The following is a 15996-nucleotide window of genomic DNA, read 5'->3' on the forward strand; positions in this document are numbered from 1 at the left end:
CCTACAGTTCAGTCTTATCCCTCAGGAAGGCTGTTGTATATCCTGGTATTAGAAAATCATCAACTAGCCAAGCACAGCTGGTATCTAATTACACTGTCCTAAGTAACACAAAGAGACTATAGGGTAATAAATAAACCAACTTCAAACAGAAGGGAGAGGTTTTCAAAGTATTAAATCATCTTTACAGTAGTCAAACATTAGCAGTCAATGTTCTTTCAAGGCACTGCCAAGTTTTTTCCCCCACTATAAACTATATCTGATACAAGTATGTTACTCAGCAATAAATAACTTGCTCTGCATTTTCTTTGGAAGCAGTCTCTGTCACCTTCTTGCCTTGCTGCATTCAGAACAACAGGGGAAAAAATATTTTTTATTATTACAGTACCAAGAGATTCCAGTCAAATTTGAACTATTCTTCCCAAGTTTGTATTACAGCACATAATACCTTTACCAAAAGGCCCACAAAACAAGGCATAACCAACAAGCATGGTTCACAAAAAATGGAAGTGTACAATAAAGTTGCAGAACAACACGCTCTTGTGTTCAAATCTCAGTCACAACATCCAGGATACAGGAAGTGTTTACCTTTGGAGCACAGCTACCTCGCCTGTAATGCCAGTAACGTGCGCTATTTGAGGAACTTCATGCACAGATAGGTTTGTGGCTTTAAACATTAACTCAGAAAGCCCCCAGTACCTATGAGGAAGGGAACAAATGCAAGTACATGGGAAGCAGACAACAGTGAATGGTAAAATTCAGTGAGAAATGAAATAATGAAGTGGAATAGAAGGAACTGCAAAACGCCTTATGATATGAGAAACCCAAGCTCAACACAATGAGAGAGAAACACAACTGAGACACCTATAGGGTTAACACAGAGCACAGAATGCCAGGAAAGATCTATCCCAGCACTCTGAACGGGAGATGGACATAATAAAAGCCAGAATGATCAGCAATAATAATTAGGTGAGAAGATAAAAGTCTTGATGAACTTTAATAGCAAGAAGAGGCAAAGATCCCTAGGCCCAAAGTTTTATAAAGCCTGTCTATGTGAATTTAGGAAGTTCATGTGATTGCCAAACTACCAGAAAAGCAACTAGGATACGAAGATGAACATTGTAACTCAGCTAACGTGTCTCTGAAGCAAGGATGCTTAAACTGTTATCTAGTTTCCCCATTATTTTGGCATCAATCAGATCTCTCTGGAGCAGCTCAGATGCGCACAAAGGACCAGGCTGCAGGCTAGAGGGATTATCCCAGTGAAGGCAACTGGTCCAACAAGCAAACAACAGAGGGCAATCAGGTGAGTAGAAATATCCCATAATGCAAGGAAAGTGAATCGTCTGCCTCTCCAGAAAACGTGGGCATAATTTTTACATTTGCTGCAACAATATCAAGATGTTGAGATCAGAGCCTCTCATTGTGCTATCTGAATCCTCAGAAACAGAGTCAGAAAAAATTCAGGAAACAAAAAAGTAAAAGGAACGGTGGCAACCTCATTCAACCAGCAGTCAGTATGTACAACATTATGTCAAATCAATAATTATCATGAGTTTGAGTTGGCTGGTTCTGCTTTCATCCTTCTCTTCGGGTGTTGTAACCACTCCTCTTAGCACAGGCACCAGCAGCTCAGCTACAGCTCAGCAACACTTAGATGATTATTTAAGCATTTCACTGTATCAAACTGCACACATCAAGGCCATGCATAAACCAGACACGTTCCGGCTTTTAAAAATGCATATAGCTAAACCAGCAGAAACACATGTGTAGTTGCACATAAATTATTTAAGTCCCAGGTGGTCACTTTTGGTTTGTTCAATAATTTACGGCACAATCTAAACAAATTTAACTGAGGGGTAATCCAGTTTGAGATGACAGAGTGATAGGGTATAACTAGACAGATGAAACCTATGAAATTTACCAGCGCCATTATGACCTGAACCTTTCCCACTGCAGACCGAAGGGAATGACCCGGCTGATGCTGAAGGCCATGGGTGCTGAAGGTGCCGGCACCTCTCGGATGCTGAGCAGAACCCCACTGAATCACGTCTTAAATAAACCAAGAAGTTTCTGCTTGTATCCCGACACTCCCAAAATACACACAAAGCATATTCCCAGCCGCAAACCATAAGAACTGAGAGACTCCAGTGCGCCTGCAAAGGGTCTTCACATAGCTGCCGAAGGGCTGGATGCTGCGGGATCACAGCACGAAGCGTGTCAGACTTCGGAGAGGATGAGCCAGACCCCATCCTGCCGCGAGGGTGCGAAACCACCTACCGCGGCAGCACTGCTGCACTGAAAAGGCTGCTCTTGAAGGCACGCAAGAACGGCCCGTGAGGAAACGGCAGCTAAAAGGCGAAGGCGGCGGGGACCTGCTGAACAGGGGCTTTTCCGCCGTATTTCCACTGACACGCGCGCCCACAGCCCCGGCGCAGCTGGCCGCCGCCACCCGCCACCCTGGCATCCTGCAGCCCTCAAACAGGGGAAGAGCGATCGGCAGCCCCCGTGGAAACCGTCCCGAGTTAGTCAAGACCTTCCCCGGTGTCCCTCCGCCCCGGTCGCAGCTATCTCGTCGGGGAAGTGAAAAATCGGGGGGGTAACGGGCACCGGGAGCCGCCAGCTCTGCCGGGCGGCAGAGGGCGAGAGCTGACGGGGACGGAGGGAGGCGGGGAGGGAGAGCGCCGGTCCGGGGAGCTGCGCGGCGCCCGGGGCATCGCAGCGAGGCTGCGGGGGAAGGAACAGACACAGGAAACTGCAAACTCTGCCGAACGCCCCTGAGAACCCAGCGCGCGGCGAGGAGGAGGAGGAAGGGGGGGAAGCGGGGTATCCCCCCGGCGCCCCAGCAAGAGAGGGAGAGGGCGCAGCGCCGCTCTGCCCCGGACCCCCGCCGGCAGCCCCGAGCAGCGGGCGAAGGGAGAGGGCGGCAGCAAGTCCTGCGGAGGAGCGGCCGGCGCTCCCCGCACCCCCACGCAGGTGCACAGGAGCGCAGAGGGGAGCGAGCGGACAGATGGCGGAGCAGGACGGCCCCCAACCTCCCTCAGGCGACACCGCAGAGACCCGCAGGGAGGGGAAGCGCCTCCGCCGTACTGCCGCTCCAGAGGGTGAGGAGAGCCGCCCGTCCCGGACCCCCCCGGAGCCGAGCCGGCGGTCGGCGGGGGCGCAGGGCGCGCAGGGGCAGCGGGACGCGCTGACCGCCGCTGCCGTCCTCACCTGTGCGCAGCGCTCCGGCACGGCGGAGCCGCGGGGCGCGGGGGCTGTGCGGGATCCGCCGGGGCTCTCACTCCCCTTGCCCGCCCGCCCCTGGCGTCAGCAGCGCGCCCAGCCCCGGCGACCGCCCCCCGCCCCGAGCGCCATGGAGCGCGCGGAGCCCCGCCCCGCCCACCCGCCGGCACCGCGGGCAGCCAATGGGCGCCGCCGCAAGTGGCGCCATTCATTGGCTGGGCCGCCTGTCACTCTCTTCGGCCGCGGCTATAAATGGCGGCGTCTCACATAGCCTCCCTCAGCGGCTGCGGCGAGAGCCGGCGACGGGGGTGGTGTCTCGGAGTGCTGCTTTCGGCAGCGTGTTCCCTTTTTTGGAGCCGCTTTTTTGGATTTGTGGCTTCGGGAGAGCCCCAGAAAAGGTTTAGCTGCGCTAGCGCTTGGGTGCTCATTGTCCCCTGGCGAGGTGCACTCTGAACTTGGGCCAGGGCTGAGCTCCTGGCCTTCTATGTGGGTTTTCTCCATCTGCCTGTCAGTGCCACACAAGCCACATGTGTCGGTGCCCCGTGTGACCTGCTGGCTCACTGCTCACAAGAAGTCACAGTCATGAGTTTCACCGTTCATACCCTGCTAATAAACACCTCCCGGAGCTTGGATTGAGAGCTGTTGAAATTAAAGAGCAGCTTGTTGCTTCACGCCAGTAAAAGGAGCCCTCTGTGCGTTGTTCCGCTCTGGGCAGGGTTCTCGTGCAGTGGCGTGTGGGCCACCCACGGGCTGGTTACACAGGTACAGCCGTGTGGGTGTGAAAAGGAACTCGGCTTCCTCCAGAGGTTCCTGCACTGTGCAATCGCTGAGAGAAAGTCAGTGGCAGCTTTGCTGTATGGGTTCACTATTTAGGATCATGATGCTGCTGTTTTGTAAGGGATACCCTATCTTCAGTGGTTTGTTTCATGTGTTCCAGAAATTCCATGCATCTTTTAGTGTCTGAAAACTTCCATTCAAATCAAAGGGTATGCTTAGCTTAGGGTAGGATCCTATTTACCTCCCAGGAGCTCTGCTCTTGACATGTAGTGCTAACTGGTTGGCAATGATCAATCCTTTTCATGGACTTGGTCTCTTCCCCTTCTGTGCTTACCTTCCACCTACTTCAAAGTCGATAGTCCACATTTTTAGTCTCCATAGAATTAGAGACTCATAGAATGGATTGTATTGGGAGGGACCTTACAGATAATGTAGGTCCAAGGCCTCTTGCCATGGGCAGGGATACCTTTCCCTATACCAGGTTGTCCAAAGTCACATCCAACCTGGCCTTGAACACTGCCAGGGCTGGGGCATCAATAACTTCTCTGGGAAACCTGTGGAGTTTTATTTTCCATTAAGGCTCTTACACTGGATGTAGTGGGATAGTTCCTCACTAGAATTTTAGAAACTGTGGAAAAATCTTGCAAGTTATTCTGTCTGAGGAGTGACATTTAACAAGTTTCCATATGCTTTCATGTTTTCTTACCAGTACTTCAACACATTACAGTATTTTTACACATTTGGGTACCTGCACAGTAGCCCTCAGTGATTTTTCTGTCTTTCTCAAAGATTTCAAAGAGGGTCTGGTGGCAATTCAGGCAGATCGCAAAAAAGAAGCTCAGGAGAAGTTTGCAAGGTCTTGACACCCAGGCTGTTCTGTGATTTTACTCATTGAGTGGTGAGAATTTATTATGTAAATGTGTGCTTCAATCCTTCCTTTTACAAAGAAGTGGAATGAAGTGGATTTTTTAATTGAAAAACAAATTTAGCACAATAACTTTCAAACAAAAATTAAAGCATACACATCCTCGTGCACACAGACACATCTATGGCAGAATTTTCTGTAGAGATCCCAATGAGCCAAAAACATTAAAAGTACCATTGTTTGCATCTAATAGATTAGTGCTGCTTAGGAATATGAATTTTTGCATTTCTGTGCTGGAAAAAAAACTGGCAGAGACATTTTCACATAAAAGTCCTTTTGTCAGAAGAGCTTAGTCTGCTGAAGAAAAGACTCTGTTACAAGATGAGTATAATGACAGTTATTTCACAAGGACTGTCTGAGCCTTCCTACTTTTTGTCCTTTGGCTGATTAAACGTTTGCATTAGGAAGGTTTACTGATTGGAGTTTGACAGTATCCAATTAACTATTAACTTCCCCAAACAATAGAGTATGTGTAATGTACTTGTTCCTCTGACAGTCTTCCTCTTGAGTTAGTTATTCTTCTTTTCTGAGAAAGAAGGCAAAGTTCAAAACAGGGGAAAAAAATCCACATTGCCCTCATCTGACCTACTACAGCAATAATCAAATGCCTCTCGGCATATTCCACTGCTTGATGCATGGACAAAGTGCACAGTGAAGGAAATGCTGCAACTGCCAGCAGAAAGGAATTGGGACAGGCACACTGAAACATCCCTTACTTCTGGGGAGGACAGCAGCCCCCTTTTAGGCCTAAACAATATTTAATGCTGGCAGATTTCTAAATTCGTTCGTCCTGCTGAGTTACTCTCATCCTGCAGCCACTGCTGGAGTATCCTGCTTCAACTGGAGTATCCATCTGAAATGGGAGAAGATTAAGCAGTCTGAAACTCCAAAAATTGTATGTTCAAGTGTAAGGTACATACACTGTAACAGCCTTAATGGGGGAGACCTGAGGGGAGAAAATCAAATTTAAAAAATACAGAAAGTTTAAATCCCTAGTATTCCAGCTTTGGTTGCTGGAAAAAAAAATTACCAAGGAGCTTGCCATTCTATACCAGCAGGAAATAAAACAACACAAGAGAGAAATGAATACTCATATTTCAACTGAGGGAAGATTTCATGCTGAGAGATTTTTGTTAAGGTATTACCTAACAACCAGAGTAAAGACAAATTGGTAAAAGATGCTCCAGGCCTACAATGATTTCATATATGCTGTGGTGGCTGCAGACCTGGTTAGCCAAATTCTACAGAGGTGTGTGGTTGTTGCTATTCATGGGATCTGAAGCTTGTTTTATCCAAGCATTTTCCTGACTCCTTTAGAAGCACAACATTGTTATTGTTCTTGCACTTCACTGTGCTCATGTTCTGGCTTTCTCAGGCACTGGGAAAAATGCAAAAAAGGTAGTGGTGCTTGGCAGTGGCAGCAAAAATCTGAATGGTTGTTTGGCTGAAAAATGGCCATCTGAAAATTGCCTGCATCTCTCAACCAAAAATTGAGTCCCCTCTTAGAGACAGGATTTATTTCCAGCCTGCCACTTAGCCCTGTTTTTTTAACAGAGCAAATTCCTCTCGGTACTTGTACCTCCATTTCACCTCAGTTATTCTTTTTTTCAACTGTAAACCTTTCATGACCAAACCTTTCTTTGTTACTTTATGTTAGCTGAGCTTCTTGCTCGGAGAAGCTGTGTTTTTGCTGGCCCTTTTCTATACTCCCATATCAACAATGAAGAAAGAGGGGCACAAATACACCCAGTGTGTATCACAGAAGGACTGGCCATGGTCACCCACTGCCCCTGCAGCTGTTCTGTGCCCCAGGCTGGCTCCTGCTTAAGGCCACAAGCCATCCCTACAGTACCTGGATGGGGGGAGGAAAAGCCAACTGCCCTTTAGCCAAGGCATGGCACACCACAGGAAGGATCTGAGGCCCTCACCTGGCACCATGGCAGGGCAGCAGCAGGCCCAGCTCATGTGAAGGGAAGGGAGGAAGAATGGGAGCTTTCTCTTCCCCTTCCTGTGACTAGGTTAAACAGTGAACACATGACAATACAGAAGGTTCTCCCATCTCACAGATAGATTTCATGTTCATCCAAATTCAGATCTCATTCCACTTTTGTAGATGTAAACTGAAACAAATGAATGCCTCAGTTGCTCAGCTAGTTTGCTAAGTACGGGTTTTGGTTTGTAGTATTGTAAACTTATACACAAAGCTGCTAGTTGTAGAGTTCATGGCTTGTGTAGCACCTGTTGCAGCACTAACACTCAACAAGAAAAGGGATGTAGAAAATCTTATTGAAATACGATTATATATACAAATGCTTAGTAGCCATAAAATGCCACATTTAGGTAATCTTTATTCTGTCTTTTCCATGATAACACTATGAAATAATCTTCTATGTTGTGATGCTGCATCTCTGCACAGAGCTCAGAAATCAGGCGTGATCCTTTCCAGTAGGTAAATTGTTGTTCCACTTTAACAAGATAAAAACTGAGGAGTGAGAGAGCAAATAATCTGTCTGAAGAGTCTTTTGGTAGGAACAGAGGTTGGTCTCCAAACTTACAGAATCATAGAATCATTTCGGTTAAGAAAGACCATTAAGATCATTGAGTCTGTGTGTCTTTACCCTCACCCCCACATCACTGTCATTCCCCTCTCTGTGGAGACTCTGTCTGAGCCGCAAATGCCTCTGCCATATGCTCAAAGGTGATGAACATTTACATTTATTCATCTCCTTCTGAAGACAGATGCTTTTAAGCGCATTTGTACTGTTACATAAACATGACCCTGGAAACTGTGAAGTTCATAGTGTGCCAGTATTGTTGATGGTAGCTGAGGTCCAGTGTCTGGGTAAAAAGCAGTCAGATACACTTATATTGAAGAGACAGTCCAAGTGAAAGGAAATCACATTAAGAATTAGGGATTTTGATTGCCAACTCACTTTCCAGTTGCCTGCTTCATGGTATTGCTCTCATACAATTAGAAGAAAAATGTTCAAGGAAATTTTGATAAATAGACTTCACATACTTGGCACCTTCATTGTGAGCACAACACTCTGTGGAGGTGGCTCCTTTAACTTACCTCAGGGTAACTTGGTGGATGATCTGCTGATGGCCAGGAAGCTGCGGTTAAAGGGAAGTCTGAATTAGGTCCTCAGCAAATGTGGGTTTCTGAAGGTCGTCTTCTTCTAAAGGTCTGTTTCACTCTTTCCTAGAAAACCTGAACATAGGTTCAGACAGCATTGCAAAAGAATCCAAGGCAACTTGCACAGGCAAAAATAAGCTATTTTAGAAGGGTCTATCAAAGTCCAGCATATTGTCTCACTGATAGGTGAGCTTTGAAAGAGAGAGTCTGTGTCCCCCCTATAACTCTTAGTTATTTTGTGCAGAATTGTAACAAACTATAATGATTTTCTAGCTTCACTCACTGCAAATGCCCAAATGCCTACTTGAGTAAAGCAATTAAGGCTCTAGCATATTTTCCAAAGATCTGGAGATTTGTAAAGACTGATCTAAAATTTGCAAAAACAATGCTAATCTAAACAACTGACTGCCAAGGGGCATCAACTATAAAACGTTGTACTCCAGACTTCTGGCACAGGCTCCCCTGCCAAGGAGTGGGCTGGTTACACATTAGTCTTTGCATCACTTTCTTTGTCTGATCTCTCTCCTTGTCTAAGCCAGCCTGCCTCTTCTTCACCAATCCTTCTTCCCACAGGAAGGTGGGGTTATTCAGAGCATGGTTCAGTCTGCTTTGTTAAAACCAGATATTAAAGAGTCAAAACCAGGCACCAGGCTATTGGCTAAAATCTAACTCTGGGGCAAGTAGCTGCATCCTACTCTTGCCCTGTCACTCAGACGATGTCTGGAGAGTGGATGTCTTTTCCTTTCACTGTTGACTGAATGGCAGATCTGGACATCTCTTGCAGACCAGACTGGAATAAAGCATTTGCTGCCACATCCCTTCACTTTATATTTTGTTTCTGATGGGGTCAATAGCCTGAGAAAAGCCTCATTAAGACAAGAGCTCTAGAGATGGAGCAAGAGAAAGGTCCCTGTGCTTCCTCATGCTGACCTGACCTCCTAGGATGAACATTGTCTGCCACTAGAGACAGCACGGGGCAGGGAATGAAGATTCCTTTTTACAGCAAAAGATCAACTGGGAAGTGGGTAGCAGCAAGTTAATAATGAAATGTTTTCAAGGATGGAGCAGCCTTCATGTCCATGAATTACTCTAGCTGTGTGCATTCATGCCTAGTGACCTCATTCCCAGTCCAGACTGTGTATGTGGAATCTGATACTGGAGATGATGGCAGGATGAAGATTTGCACTAACAGCAGTGGTCACCTGTGGCCCACCAGCATGTGAGTCAGCATCACCTCCAGGGGCAAAGCAGCAGAACCCCTTCTCTTCCTTACCGCACCTGCTGCTCTGATCCTGTGCCACTCTCCTGTCTTTCCCAGCTGCTTTGCTTTCATATGCTGTGCCAATATTGTGAAGAGCAGGCAGAAGTGATTGCTCTCATTAAAACTGGTATGAATGGAAGAAGAAGAGACCAATTCATGAGCACCTTGACAAAGCATGATCCTGAAGCTTGCACTCTTCTAATCATGGCCAGCCCCATCCCATCAGATATGGGTAAAACATTCAAATCCAGTTCACCCCTAATCACTGGTAAGGGATTTTTGGTCTCCCCATCAATCTGCCTGCTCTAAATTTCACCCTGAACAGTGTATTTAGTGTCCAAGTCATTCCACGCCACACAGGGCCATGGACCAGCAGGCTCAAATCCTGCCTGTAGAGGATGAGGTCTGTTGCTTGAACCTGAGGTTTATGCCCAAGTGATTCTGTCAGCAGGTGATTTGGCGTGGGGGAAGAAGGAATAAGAAAATTTATGTCTTTAGAGCCCCTTGTTCAACCTATAGTACATATCACTAACATTAACTTTTCTTCCTCCAAGACACATCAAGTGTCAAGATAATCACTGTGAGCCTGTGAACTGCAGCACTGAAAATAATTATCAAAGCCACTCTCCATTTAAAGTAGAAGAGCTGTTGCTCTGCTGTAATGAAAAAGATCTCATGCTTTGCCCTATCACATCAGGGATCCAGGCTGTATTAGGTTATTCTTACTGGCCTTAAAGGCTTTAGCGATGTTTCTTTCATTTGAGTGTTATCTTTCTGCCAATTTAGAGTCCCATCTTCTCCACATAAAGCAAACCTGTAGTTATCCAAGTGGTAGTGGAGGATGGTAGGTGGCAAGGAAAACACAGATAGCACAGGAGCATTCTTAGTGGTATTTAGAAATAATGAGTGCAATTTCCTAGGTCTTAGGACTTTTTAGACCATAATTTTAGGAAAAGGAGAAGTGAACCTCCATCAGACAGGATCCTTAACCATATAGCTGCAATACCACGTAAGTAGCAACAAGCTAGGCACTGCTGCAGCTCCATCAGGCAACAAAAATTATAGTAATAATGTAAGAGCTTTGGGATTATCAGGCAGCTCTCTCCCCCAGGAAGGACACTGAGGACATACATTTTTTAATGAAGCAATGTATTCCCTTTCTTCACTGATTTAAAAGAAGCTTTAGATTCCCATCTCCACTTGCAAAGCAGGTGTTCGGCTTCCTCTCAGTTGCAGGCAGATTACTCTCCTGGCATAGAAAGGGAAACCAGCAGTTTAAGAATGATGTGTTGATATTGTATTTTATTCCCAAAAAGTACTTTTCATAATGACAGTTCCTGGTGTGATCCCACGTGCTGTGCAGCCACGTGGGCAAATGCTAATTCCACCCACCAAATGTGCAGGTAATGAGAATGAATGGGACAGGGTTCAGGAGCAGACTCCAATCAAAGCTGTTGAGTACCACTGGCAGATGGAGAACACTGAGCAATTAATAAACCCTTTCTCAGGTTGGGACCATACTGGTGATGTCGAGTTGGATAACTGCAGCAGCTGTGTCACTGGCATATTGCATGTCATGCATGATACTGCTGTTATCCCTATCCTGATAGAAACCGAGCTGTAATAAATGTCAAGACTGATGCCTGCAGTCCTTTGGTTTTTAAGGTGATTCCAAGCAACAGAGTTAGGGCACATGTGTAGCAACATGTTCCAAGGATGACTCCTGTTAATGGATAATTAAACTTTAAAACCACCAAGGACTGGGTGTTTTTGCTAACTGCCACAGCTGAAGGGGGTGAAAAGCAAGGACAAAACAGAGAGCTTCACATTTGGCACAGGTGAAGTGGACTTGTCTGGAAAGCAGTGGCTTTCCTCCCTGTCTCTCCCATGCTGCAGGCTGTGTCTCCTTTTCCCTCTGCATTTAGGTGAGGTTGCCAAGTGCAAGAGTGTGAGCCTGGGGCTGGCCTTGCTTGCCAGGCAGCCCAGCTGAGATGGTATGTGGTCCTTGGGGGAAACACATCTGATTTTCTTCTCACAGAGCATGGCTGCAGCCCAGCTCTCAGTCCTACCATTGCGCCCATCCTGTTTCATTAGAACATGTTTATATTTTTAATACTGTATCTGCTGCTAATTACAGCCCAACAATACTAACTCAGTGTGCAAACAAGGCCATCATCCAGATATTGTTTTGCGTAACCAGAATGCTGGGGTTGCAAACATTTGCATAATGTTTAATTATTTAGGCAGAACATAAAATTTGTCTTCCTCTCAAAAGCATTTTTGTGAAATGTCTCAATAATTAAACACCACTATGTTTATTAACAGCAGGAAAGATTCATGAAATGTATTAGTCAAAAAAAAGCAATTAGCTGCATCTACAGTAATCAAAATACGCCATTCCAAAGTAGGTCCCCAAGCAAGGCAAACACCAGTATGAACTCCTATGTGGAACCAAGCAGAAGACAATTAAAAGTGTAATAGTTCAGCAGCTGTAACTTGAAGGGGTCAGGGAGCCTGAATTCAATGGCTTAATTCACTCTTTAATCAATACATAACATTTTGAAAGACTGGTTCAATTATACTGAGCTAGCTGAAGTGAGCCTTTTGTCTATGAAAGGTAAAATTTGGAGTCAGCTGGAGGCTCACACGTGGTGCTGCAGCCTGGGAAAGGCCTCGGCAGGCTCCTGCTCCAACACGCTGCCCATTGAAAGGTGCCTGGGCCCACACACCAGGTGACAGGCCCACATTTGTCCCACCCAGTGGCACCTGGGACAGGGGGTGTTTCTTCATAGGGTTCCTCCAGGCAGTTTTCTAACAGGCTGGAAAAAAGCAAATCAGGATGTAGTGAAGTAGCCAGAGGCACGTAATAAAAACATCTGCCTTGGTGGCATAAGAAAGGGTTCCTTCTGCAGCATTTCTGCACCATTGCTTGCTGATAGGGAAGAGTGACCAGTGTGGATCTCAGTCATTTTGGTGTGTAAATACAAAAATTCACCTAAAATGAATGGTTGGAGTAGAGACTGAAGTTGACAAATGTGTTGGGATATCCCAGCACCAGGCAACATTCAGAGGTTCTTTCAAGCAAGTAAAATTTGCAGGCTGCAGAGGAGAAGACAGACCCTGACTGTCACCTACTGGACTCTAATGTGGTCAAAATAGTTTCTTTTGCTCAAGTATAAAAGCTCCAAATTGTATTAGACTGTTTGAAAGGAAGGCAGAATTCAGCACCAGAAACTGTTTCTCATTTAAAGGAAAAATTGGCCACTAAATTAGAAGGAAGTATTTCTTATGTCCTAGGAACAAGCATTCACCTCTAAAGTCAAATATTTTAATAATTTGAAATTATGAGCTTGCATATTAGAGAAGCATAAAATTAAAAGGTTATTTTATTTATTTGGGTAAGATTGAGATTTTTATCCTCTCTTTTAATTGGACTTTATACTTCAGTTGTATTTCAATAATGTTATGCAAGAAATTAAGCTTGTGTCCTTCTGCCCTCTCTGAAACTCATCTGCTACTTGCTATCAAGAACTCTACATTACTCAAGCCAATTTCTGAAACATGCATTTAGTTAAGAGGCTCCTTTTTTGTCCATCAATGACAAAATAAAAATAGCCAAGAAAACCACCTCTCCTCCTCCAATACTTGTCTGAGCATTACTGTTTTGTGGCACAGTGCCAGGGGTCCTGTCACCCAGGACGTGGTGAGAGGATGGCTGACTTTGGTAGGTGAATTTGGGGAGGTGTTTGGACAAAAGGACAAAGCCATCAGGGAAACCAGCACAAGTCTATCTGCTGGAATGACCACCCTCTGCTTTCACCATATGAAGACTTGGGCCGACACAAACAGGCTCAGACAGCAAATGCTATGTTCTTCCTCAGCCAAAGCAAATCCCTCCTTCCCATCCTGCTTTAGGGAAGTCGGTCACAAATCAACATCTGCCTCCCCAGTCTCTTTTCCAAGACCCCAAGGTAAGATAAAATATATTCTCACTTTAATCAGGAAAGTTGGGGCATGAAAAGGCAATTCAAAGGCTCTCTGGTGAGCAGCTGGCAGCACCATCCACCATTAAAAGTGCTCTGCACTCCACTGCCAGACCAAGCTCAGTAGCTGGATCTGATGCTGCAGAAACACAAGGCACCCTTGGGTGGCAGGCAGCTCTCTCTGGGCTGTTTCAGCACCCACAGAAAACATACAGAAAATCATAGAGGAGGAAGCAGCAAGGAAACTGGGCAGTTGGAATTCCCAGCTGAGATGGAAAGGATCCCTCTGTTACTTCTAGCTCAAACTTCTTTATTTTGTATTGCTTTTCTTCCTTCCAAGATTGTAGCAGCACCGTAGCCAGGCTGTTCTCACCACATTGCTGTGCTGCACCAAAGCACAGGCAGCATTTCAGGTGTTGGAGCACATCCTGTGAGCGCTGGAGCTGCATTTACTGAAGAAGCTTTGCAGTGCCACCAGGCTGGGGGCAGGGAGTGACCGGTGCCATGACTAGTCTTACTTGGGGCTCTCATTGTTGTGGTTCAACATAAAGGCATAAGCCAACCTACAGGCTTCATTAAGCAAAAAGAAATCCCTTCTGTGTACTCGAGGTGAGTGCTGCAGGAAGAGGCAAAGGCAAGTCTTGTTTCAAGGAGTGGCTAGACGGGGAAGATGATGTCTGTTTTGCCTGGACAGGCTCAGGACCTTATTCTGCTGCCTTGTCCAGGCAGCCTGCCCATCAAAATTATCTCCAGTGTTGAGTGCAGAGAGGATGAGCCAACAGCTTATTAAATAGGAGTCTCTGTTATTTCTGCTGAGAAAGGTAGCTTTTATTTTCCTGAAGGGTTATTAACTAAATTCTTCTCTTGTCATAACTCTGGTTGTTTTTCTCTGGTGCTTTTCCAGACAGTTCTCCTTGGTTCTTCAATGTAGGCAATGACTTAGAGGGATTTACTGGTAGTCTTGTTAAATTTGGGGCAGGAAGAATAAAAATAATGTGGAAATAGGATTTCTTTGGGAGACACAACCACCAGAGCCTGACTTTGGGACCAACGTGGCTCTGCAGTTCGGCAAATTCTCATTTCTGATGGAGTGTTGAAATCTTCACAGCACCTTGGACTGCAACCTGCACAAACAGTCCTGTGACTGGAGTTGGACCCCAGAGATGTGTAAATTCTGTTGACCTCACCTCAGCGTGGTCTGGTACCAGCTGCTGGCTGGGGAAAGCAGCATAGATCGTGGTGGGCAATAGGAGGGTCTTGCTGGATTCCTGTGTCTCCTCACCATCTCTGGTGGGGCCATGTTTTTCCACTGCTTGGCCCAAGAGCAGCATGGATGGCCCATTGGCCTTGTCCCAGAGATGCCAGCATGGGTGACAAGTGCCAGTGTAAAAGCAATGGGCTGGTAATTGTTGCAGGACCCATTGGTGCAAAGTGTCATTTTTGAGTAGACAGTGAACAGAAAATTCTTCCTTTTTTTTCCTTTTTTCCTTTTTTTAATTAATTAGAGGTTTCTCAGGAAGAGCTGACTCTCAAAGGCAGGGTAATAATTTACATGTCAATTCTAAACTTGAGAAATGAAGCCATATTTGGGAAAAAGTGGAGACTACTGGTTACAATGGGTTAAGATACCACAGTACTTTGCTCAGCAATGTTGAATACGCTTCAATGGAATTATGAACCTGCAGAATACAGCATTTCATAGTTATTTGCATAGGTAAAATGAACAAAGCAAAAAGAAATCAACAGTGAAAGTATTCAGTGTGATGGTGTGTGAGATGGAAGGAAGGAAACTTGTCGCCAATCACTTTGCTTCAGTAATATTTATATGCTCTTAGATGCATTCCTAACAATTCTCAAGAGAAAGATTTGGGGTCCTGGAGAGAGAGACAGTTCAGCATTTCCCAGAATGATCTCCATTTAAGTTGCCTTAAGTGAGCCAGTTTTCCTCTGGGAATACAGCCAGTGTACATAGAGAGTGAGACTTTGCAGCAAAGGTGCTGCAAGATACTGCAAAGGAAGAAAATCTGAATGGTCTGTGAATACATGTCCCATCAGTCCCCAGCTTCAAAGTGAAACATGATGCAGAGAACTATCTGGGAGTAATAATCCATTAAAGAATCTATATGTGTTTTTTATTTTGTAAAGTCAGACAATAAAAGATCCCATGCTACAAAAACTCAGTGGTCTCTGTTACTTGTTAAGCATCGTGGCAAACATTGGGAGTATGTGAGCCTGAGTGAGACCTGTGCTCCACTGGAGCTGAAATGTCTTCTCCTACAAGAGTTAATCCCATGCAGCCCCATTGTGCAGGATCACACAGGGTTACATTCCCCACTGGGGTTTTACAGACACACAGCACTGCCCAGTGTTCACATTGGGTTGTTTTTTGGGTTTTTTTTTTTTTTTGACTCTATAACAGTACAAAAGTTATCTTCCAACCACAAACACAAAATCCTATAATTAAACCTTTGTTACCCACAGCAGAGGGCTCATCATGTATACAAAGCAAACATTTTGGCAAGTTTATTGTGCTCCTTGAGACTAAGACAGAATTAATAGCATTGCAAAATTACAGCAAGCTGCTTGCTATTCTGCTGCTGGATTTTTTCACTAGCAACAAGGTTTTATGTTCCTCTTCATCTTGAAAAAAATGCAACCATTTTTACTGTCAAAGGCAGCATAGTGCAAAGCA

The 15996-nt window shown here is 45.5% G+C and overlaps 1 protein-coding gene across 2 annotated transcripts in view; it reads right to left on the bottom strand.

The window, feature by feature from the left end:
- MGAT4A (alpha-1,3-mannosyl-glycoprotein 4-beta-N-acetylglucosaminyltransferase A) overlaps positions 1-3348 on the bottom strand; it is a 72818-nt gene extending 69470 nt beyond the window's left edge. Inside the window, exon 1 of one of the 2 annotated variants that reach the window (XM_063392557.1) lies at positions 3211-3348. The gene's annotated coding sequence lies outside the window, so the exon portion shown is untranslated. Of the gene's footprint in view, positions 1-5; positions 485-3210 lie in introns of those variants that run through there. The other variant, XM_063392558.1, reaches the window with a different exon arrangement.
- Between the last annotated feature and the right edge of the window lie 12648 nt (positions 3349-15996).

Source organism: Prinia subflava, chromosome 3 (genome assembly GCF_021018805.1).
Source record: "Prinia subflava isolate CZ2003 ecotype Zambia chromosome 3, Cam_Psub_1.2, whole genome shotgun sequence".
Classification (NCBI taxonomy): domain Eukaryota; kingdom Metazoa; phylum Chordata; class Aves; order Passeriformes; family Cisticolidae; genus Prinia; species Prinia subflava.